General features: G+C 39.5%; 1 protein-coding gene across 1 annotated transcript in view; it reads right to left on the reverse strand.

Moving 5' to 3' along the window:
• LOC102469392 (tyrosine-protein kinase Fer) overlaps positions 1-8692 on the reverse strand; it is a gene marked incomplete at its 3' end in the record, with an annotated part of 168685 nt that extends 159993 nt beyond the window's left edge. The window contains 1 exon segment of the mRNA XM_027770707.1: positions 8508-8692.
• Positions 8693-9222: the final 530 nt, after the last annotated feature.

Consider the following 9222-nt stretch of genomic DNA (forward strand, 5'->3'; position numbering starts at 1 on the left):
AGGAAAGAATGGGAAAATATATTCAACGTGTTAAGGGAAAAACAATTTCAACCGAGAATACTGTACTCAGCAAGATTATCGTTCATTTGGGAAGAAAAGACTCGAACATTCCCAGATAAACAAAACCTGAAAGAATTTACCAGCACCAGATCAGATCTCCAAGAAGTTCTTTAGGGAGTGCTATGTCAGTAAAATTAAATGCAGATACACAGAAATAAAAGTTCAAAAACTAAGAAAATGGGCAACTTAATTGTAGGGACAATGTCTGGAGATGAATATTATATCCCAGAATTCAATCTGGAAGATCGAACCTCAACAGAAGAAAGATTAAGTACATGAGACTGAACTGATGAAACAACATTCTGTGACTTGACTAAAATATTGCTGCTTTTCTTCTAAGCTTTGTTGTCCAGTTTTAAAGGATTTTTGTCCTGTCTTGAGCTGTCAATAGGTGCATATATCTACTATTAGAACAGAATACTAACCTGTTTCTAGGCTTTAAGTTTCAAGGAAATATCATTACCAGTTCAAAACTGCTTTTCTTGAAATTACCAGCTGAACTTGCTATTGAAAGTAGTTAGATTACTTATGATATTGTATGATCAACAAAATTTTGGGGGAAAAGGAATGGAAGACAACTGTACATAGCAGCAGATGGTGTAATAGGAGAGTGGGAAAGGACAGAGGGTCAAACATGTGGTAAAAAACACATATATACATATACATATGTATGAAAGTAGAAATGGAATATTATTGATGATAACATGCATGATTAAGCCACTATGCAGTCTATTCTAGATGGGAAACCATATTTAGTATGTTGTAATGATGCTCAGGGAATGAATGTTAAGTAATTAAGAAAAAAGTTGCAGGAGAAAAAAAAAAAACAGTAAAACTGTTCGTATCGAAATTTTTTAAAAAATGCATATTTGAGGACAGTTTATTTTAACACAGTTGATGGTTTAAGGTCAAAAATATTTGTTTAATTATTTTCTTTTTCTAATGTCCAGAGGGTGCAATCGCTGATCAGAGACACTAAAAGTACCCCCCAAGGGCATATAGTCACGCTGCAATCCCTTCTTTTTCTTCATCCCACTGGAATCCCAAGCACATATGTGCACACATGCTGGTCAGTGTGTTCCTCAAGCCACCTAGCCAGTTTGGAACCATGACTGGTTCCCTGACCAGTGTGGGATCTGGTCCCGAACCCACTAGTCTACAAAATCAGCCTTCCTTTATTTTAACATTGATAAAAATTCAAGTATATCACTAAAGGGATGCTAAGTAGAAAAACAGGCAAATAAGTAAATAAAATCTATGTAATAGAAAAGGAAATCCTTCGCTCTGCCCCAACTGATATTCTCATAAGCAAAAACCAATTCAGTAGGGTCTAAATTTATAATCCTTAACTCATAACACGTATACAAATCAATTTAGGGTTCAAGTTCTATTATCATAATATATTTGTATAGTGATAAAGACTATAAAATCATTAACCAGTTAATATATAAAACAAACTGCCTGAAGGTATTTCTTACCTTGCAGCTAATTTCAACACTGACAGAATCAGAAATAGTAACCCTGTTTGAGCAAAATAAGAAGCTGCTTACATCAAGACAAAAACAAAGTCACAAAAAGCCACCAAGCATGCAAGTAATGACCACAGACACAAACCAAAAACACGGCTTCACATAAATATAAAACGAGGTCTTTTCTCAGCAGCACTTCAATCTAGGCAGGAATCTACAGTCACTCGTTTAACTACTAAGACAATATTTGCTACCAGGTAATATACACTGACCTTGGCCACCTTACAGGCATAGTATTTAAAAACCTTTCTGTGCTTTCTTTATTAGAAAGTATCACTTCTAGCTCAATGTAAAATAAAAGTTAGATGCAAGTGAAACAGCACTGGACTGGTCAGCCTACTGGAACAACAGTGATGGCTAATAATCTTCCACTGAGAGAACACACCAAATAAAAGCCTTCCAAGTCCATAAACAAATGAACATGTCTGCTTTTAAATCAGCTTATCTTTTTCATTATGAATCATGACAGAGAGTGTGAGCACACACAAGAGAGAGAAAGAGAAGTAGTCTTGACAGGGTCCCTTCAAACCAAGATAACCCCACTTCCAACCCCCAGCTCCTTCAGACCCAGGGCACACGTGCATTCCCAGGTAGACCGGGAGAGCCACGCCCACGTTCAGCAATGTGGCCTCCACCACTGCTATCACCAACCGCACTACCAACCTGTGCTGATCTCTTTATTTTACAAATATCTGAAATATTGGTATTTAAAATTATTTAAGGAAAGCAGAATTAATAACAATTTCTTTCTTTAAAGTATTGCTATAAGTCAATAGGTATTTATTGAGTAACCATGTAAGAGAAAATTGGTCAGGACACAACAGTAATACCATCTGGATTACTACTTTCAAATGATTTACTGAATAGCAGGAATAGAGAAATGTCCACAGGTAACAATGATACAACTAATTAATTCACTTAATTCAACATTCACTCAGCAAGCATGTATTGAGCACCTATTCATGAGGCATATTTCTTAGTGCTAAAAATATCAAAATGAAAGAGTATAGTCCCTGGTCTCAAGAAGTAGAAAAGAGGTGACCAATGTTGAGACAAATAACTGCCATCTACTTGACCAGTGCACAAATACAGATGGGTTCTGAGCTCAGTGGGGATATGGAGGGAGGATGCACGACTTCCCAGAGGCCACAAAGAAAGGCTCTGCTGGATATAAAAGCCTGGGGCACAGAGTGCTGCAAAGACACAGAGCAAGCAGCAGAGCCCAGCAGGATGCTCTGGAAGGCTTTATTAAAAGAACACCTCTGGGGGCCAGCAGGTGGCGTGGCGGTTAAGGCGCTGGATTCTCACATGGCAGACCACAGTTTGAGTACCAGACTCAGTGGCTTGAAAATCATGCCGGGCACATGTGCATAAGTGCCCAAAATCCTGAGAGGAGAATGAAGGAGAAGGAACCGTGGTGTGGCCACCTGCCCTGGGGAGCAACTTCTCACTCTCCCTCTCTATCTCTGTCTCTCTCCAACAAGCACATATGCCCTAGGGCAAAAGAAAAAAAAAATCCTAACAAAGAAAAAAAGAAAAGAAAACACCTCCAATGTATGCACAATAAGAGCCCCTGTGTATATCTGTTTCTGTACATAGATGTACAGACCAGGTGACTTTAGAAACACAGTCCTGGGTTCAGATTCTAACTTATCACTTACCACCTATAAAACCATACACTTTAACTACCTCCTGGTAGCTTGGTCTTCTTTTCTTTACAATGGGGCTAATGATACCTACTCAGTAAGGTGGTTGTGAAGATTAGCTGAGATAAACTATTTAATGAGTCTGGCATTGAGATTTAGTAAAAAGTACTCATTAATAACCAAGGATGAGAGAGCATAGAACAAATGGATGAGCAAGCAGTGGAGGTTTACTTTCTAAGTCGGAGTTTTAGTAGGAACAAGGGTACAGAGGTGGGAAGACAGGGATTGTGTATGTAAAAATATTACTAATTAGGGACCAGCAGTTAGTGTAATGGCTATGTTGCTGGACTCCCACGTAGTTGACCACGGTTCGAGTCCTGGACCCGCTTAAAACTCACGCCAGGTACGTGTGCGTGTGTGCCCAAGATCCCGAGAGGAGAATGGAGGAGAAGGGATTGTGGCGTGGCCATCCCCCCGGGGGGGGGGGTGATTTCTCGCTTTCTGTCTCTCTGTCTCTCTCTGTCTGGCGAGCGCATGCGCCCTATAGCAAAAACCTCTAAAAAAAAAATTACTAATTAAAGGAAAATGGGGGGAAAAAATGAAAAAGATGACATATGGCCATAATGCATGGAACCTTGTGTACATTGTTTTCTAAAACAGAAAGTTAACTGCTACCTAGGTACCTTTTAATGTTCTCCTTTCCTGTAGGATCAATTACTATGAGAGACTTCAGTTTTCAAATGAAAGCAAACAAGTTTTTTCTTCAAATAGAGTAATAGTTTGGGAGAAATCAAAGTAATCTTGAAATCCCTATTCGTACTGTCAAACGTGTTCAATAAGGCGCACACGAGCAGGAGGGCCACCAACCAGGTTCACTCGGTCCTCATTTCCATGACTAAGCCATAACCAGTCTCTACCTCGTAGTGACACAGCCCTTCAAGAAGCCCAGAGCAGTAAACCTTGAACCACTGCTCAGAACGGGAACAAAGAGCACTCATTCCATTCTTGGTTTTGGAGGCTTATCCAGTCTTTTGCCAAAAGAAAAATTCTTATCCAGGCACTAACAGATAGCGTAATGGCTACATTGCTGCACTCCCATGTAGTCAACTGGGCTTCGAGTCCCAGACCTGGTGGCTTAAATGCACACCAGGCGCATGTGTGTATGTGCCCTAGATCCCAAGAGGGGAATGTAGGAGAAGGGATTGCAGCATGGCCATCCCCCTCTGCCAGGGGTGATTTCTCCCTTTCTGTCTCTCTTTCTGGCGAGCACACGCACCCTATAGCAAAAACCTCTCAAAAACAAACAAACAAACAAAAAAAACCCTTATCCCTACTCCCACTCTATCCTTTCTCTTTGTCATGCCCTTATAACCGTTTCCTCCTAAATTATTCTTCTACTCAATCTTTGCATTAGTTGCTCTAAAATTTCTTTCAAATGCCCCTAAGTTTCTACCCTCCAACTCTTCACTTCATCTGAAACCTGCCTCCCCAAATACACTGCTCTCAAGTGGGAGCCTCACCTTCTAGACATCCCACCACCTGTATCCTGAGACTCAGGAAGTAGAGAGTGGATAACATTATTCTGATTGCTTAGTGTAACAGGCCCTCTGGCAAATTAAAAAAATAAAATAAAATAAAAGTGTAATGCAAGAAACCTGATTGAATCCTGGATTTAAACACACATACACACACACACACACACACACACACACACACACACACACACAAAATTCAAGGACAACCTGGAAGAGCCAAACACGGACCATTACCCTGAACAGTTCTATGGTTTAAACGCATATGTCCCTCAGAAACTCATATGTTAGAACTTAACCCTCACAGAGGTGGTATTAAGGGATGGGGCTTTTGGGGTATGATGAGGCAGAGCCTTCATAGATGGAATAGTGCTCTTACAAAAGAGGCTCCAGAGAGCACAAATGGTCTAAAACAAATACATCCTTCAATTAATGTTAATTTTTTATATGTGATATTGGAATTATGATTAGGTAGGAAATTATTCCTATGATGCATATTCTAGGCTCTCCATGCTAAAATGTTTCAATTATAATGATGTCTTTAATATGGTTTCAGTTGGTTTTTAAAATATGTAAAAATCTAAAGAAAGAAAATGGCCAGCTAGCATATGGCATGATGGTTCAAGGATCCCACATGGCCAACTGCATGGTGAGTTCCAGCCCAGCAGTTTGAAAAACACACCATGTATGTGTGCGTGTATGCCTCAAATCCCAAAAGGAGAATGAAGGAGACGGGACTGCAATGTGGCCATCCCTCCTGGGGGATGAAATCTCACTTTCATTCTTTCTCTGTCTCTCTTCAGCAAGCACATACACCCTATAGCAAACTTTTTAAAAAAATAATAATTAAACAAAAGACGGGACCAGCAGTTAGCATAATGGCTATGTCGCTGGACTCCCACGTAGTCGACCGCGGTTCGCATCCCGGACCTGGTGGCTTAAAATTCACACTGGGTGCGTGTGCGTGCGTGCCCAAGATCCCGAGAGGAGAATGGAGGAGAAGGGATTGCGGCATGGCCATCCCCCCTGGAGGTGATTTCTCGCTTTCTGTCTCTATGTCTCTCTCTGTCTGTCTGGTGAGCGCATGCGCCCTATAGCAAAAAGCTCTCCAAAAAAAGAAAAAAATAATAATAATTAAACTAAAGAAAGGAAGGAAGAAAGTGGACTAATATGGAAGATTTACTGCTGAGTGAAGCAAGCCAGGCTATGAAGGAGAGACACTGTACGTCTCCACTGACTGTCTGCACTCTATGGCAGAAACTGAAATACTGAAGGATATAGAGGCATGGAGAACAGTTACGGGTACTGGACACAGTGTGGAAAGAGGGTGGGAGATAGCGGAGAGTGACAGCATCGGAATCAAGGAGAAAAACAGGGGGGAAGACATTTAGGAGACACAGAAATGGAGTACTGTCTGTTGATAACGTGTATGATGTCTGCAACTGGACTGGTGTGAAGTTTATTCATGTTGGGTAATTCATTTCATAAGCTATAGTGATGTACAATAATTGAATGTATAAAATAAATTAGAATAATAAAGAAAGCAATAACAAATTTTAAAAAAATGGCAAGATGTTAACAGAGTAAATTCAGATGAAAGGTAATACGGGTGTTCAGCAACCTGTATTTTCAATTTGCAGTAGCACCGAACATTGTCAAAATAAAATGCTGAGGGGCAGGAAGACAGAAAGCACAGAGGCAGTCGGCCTGACAGAGCACAGGGCAGAAGCAGCAGTGCTAGTTGTAACAATTACGAAAAGCAGCTGCAGGATCTCGGTGGGCCTCAGAACCTCGTGGGTCCCAGCTGAGGGAGAAGGAAGTAGACCATCTCCAGGTATACAGCTCCCTTATTCTACTACTAACTCTCAGCTCTAAAACCCAAAAATAACCAACTGTAAGGTAGAAAACCCACAAGAGTGTTGTAAAGATAAAATAAAACAAGAATCTTAAATAGTTAGCCAAATTCCTCTCATATTAAGCAGAAATAATAAATATTAACTTCCCTCTTTGGAGAAATAGCTTAAAAAATCTTCAGAGGAAAAAAAATGAAAGAAAGTAGAACTACTAATTAATGTAGCACAAACAAGAAATGCAATTAGATTCATTTTAATATCTGTTCCATTTCAGTTTGTACCTAAACTATCAGCTCTAAGAGGCTAAATATAAATGTGCTCTGATGAAGCCACAAAACCAAAAAGATGGTAAGAGAACATCCTCGCAATTTAAAACAAACTAGATACTTTCAATGAGTTTAGTCTAGTAAACAGCTAATTGTAGGGAGTTAGAAAATCTCCAAAATAAAAAAACAAGAAAATTATATTTCAGAACTTCGGGTAACAGTCTGGGCAGATTTCAGATCAAAAATGTTAAAAGATTTCTCTCTTTTAAAAGAGAGTAAGGTAGAGGAGGCTTAAGACACATACAAAAGTATACACCGATTATTTTCACTCATAAAAAGACTGTGAAGGCAGATGAAATTTAACTCATAAATAATTAAAGCTCTTCAGGGATCTGAAGGGCTTGGCAGTAAGTCTGTATCGGACTCTAAATTACCTCCTTTCGGTATGAGGAATGGACAGGCTGGAGCCAAAACTGAGGAGGACAGCAGTGGCCTCAAGGAACGTGCAAGCTACAAGGGACAGGGGAGTGAATTTGAGATTTTTGTTGTTGTTGTTGTTGTTGTTTGTTTTTGAATCAAAATTCACAGTCCTTGTGGATCACTTGGGTATAGAAAGAGAGAAAATATACTGGAGAATGACCTCAAGATTTTGGGGGTTTGAGCAACTGGTATCAAACACAGAAACCTTTTAGAATACTATCTTTCCCATTAGCTGAAGGATTGGTCATGTTATCAAAAGGCATTTAAATATAACGTTAAAAATAACATTAGTTATTTCATTAACATTAGAAAATAAAGCATCTGGCAAATTGGTAATAGGTACTAGAAAATATTATTTTGCTTTTTTCCCTGAAGTTTAATTCTATGTAACTTTTTTTCTTTTAAATTGCTAGAGGGTACATTTGCTTGCCAGGGGAAATGGAGAGACAAAGAGAAAGAGACAAGGAGGAAGCAACCCTAATGGGGAATGATCACGATACTATCCCTTCTCCCCCATTTCACCATCCTGACAGGATCTGGGGCGCGCGCACACACACACACACACACACACACACACATGCAGAGTATTTTCCAAGCTACCAAGATCAGAATTCAAACCCTTGTCGGCCATGTGGAATCCGGCTCCCTTAACCAAGAGGCTACAGGGCCAACCCAATTTTGCACAACTTTTAATTAAGCATAAGTTTAATTCCATATGACTTCAGAGTCTTTCCGGAAATACAGGAACCAGAAGGAAGAGAAAATATTTGAGAAGAAAAATGTAATATGTTAAGCTTGGTGGCAGGCAGTCCAAAGTACAGAACTGGTGGATACATAGGCTGAGAAAGAGACACAGATTGGGATTCTGCTCACTATAAATGTCAGTTAGGGAAACACAATAATCACATCAAAAATGGGATGAAATTCATTAGGATAAATGACAGGCAAAACATAAATAATACAAATATAAAATTATATATAACCTGACCACGTAGGAAAATAACATAATGAACACTACAAAATCAAGACAAGTCCAAACTATTTTGCAGTTTCAGAGACAAAAAAATATGAAGACATATATATCTATACACACATAGATATATGCATTTATAATTTGTTAAGAAGATCCAAGTAATCTTACCTTACTACTACTCATTGCTGGCCACGTCTAAGCTAAAGCAGCAGGTCCATGGTGAGGTACCACACATCCGGGAGGAAGACACTTGAGAAAACGTGCAGTGAAGTCTCACAGGCGGGATCATAGGTCTAGCCGAAAACTCATGAGCTGCGAGAAGAAATCCACGGAGTCAGGACTGTTTTCTACAGAGAAAGGGGTAAAAACAGACAGAGGAAGCACAGCAGGCTATTACTGGAAATTAACTGTGACGGTTTATCACAGGCATCCAACCACCTACCTATCTAGTCACTGCTTACTCCCTCCGCATTTCCTTCCACAACTTTCTCAATATGTAATGCATTTTACGTTCTCCCCAACCTATTCCATTTTGAAGAGGTCATTTGAGTTTATTTTTTTGTTTTCCCCCATTTACACAGCAGAACACTGACTTTAAGTTTGAAACACATCAGAAGCAAGTGACTACACTAGTTAAAATACTATTATGAGCTAAAGAAGTAATTAAGTATATAAGAAAAATGTTCTCAAATTGTGCTCTGTGGCAGAAACTGAAAGACTGGAAGGCATAAAAGCATAGAAAGCAACTGTGGATACCAGAGACAGTGTGGGAGGAGGGTGGAAAGTCGGGGTAGGGGAGGGAGTAAACCAAGGAGAAAATAAACCAAAACGTTCAACAGATACTAAATGAAAAGTTACCTGTTGAAGACAATGTTTATGTTAA

This window comes from Tupaia chinensis, unplaced genomic scaffold (genome assembly GCF_000334495.1).
Source record: "Tupaia chinensis unplaced genomic scaffold, TupChi_1.0 Scaffold000155_1, whole genome shotgun sequence".
NCBI classification, from domain to species: domain Eukaryota; kingdom Metazoa; phylum Chordata; class Mammalia; order Scandentia; family Tupaiidae; genus Tupaia; species Tupaia belangeri.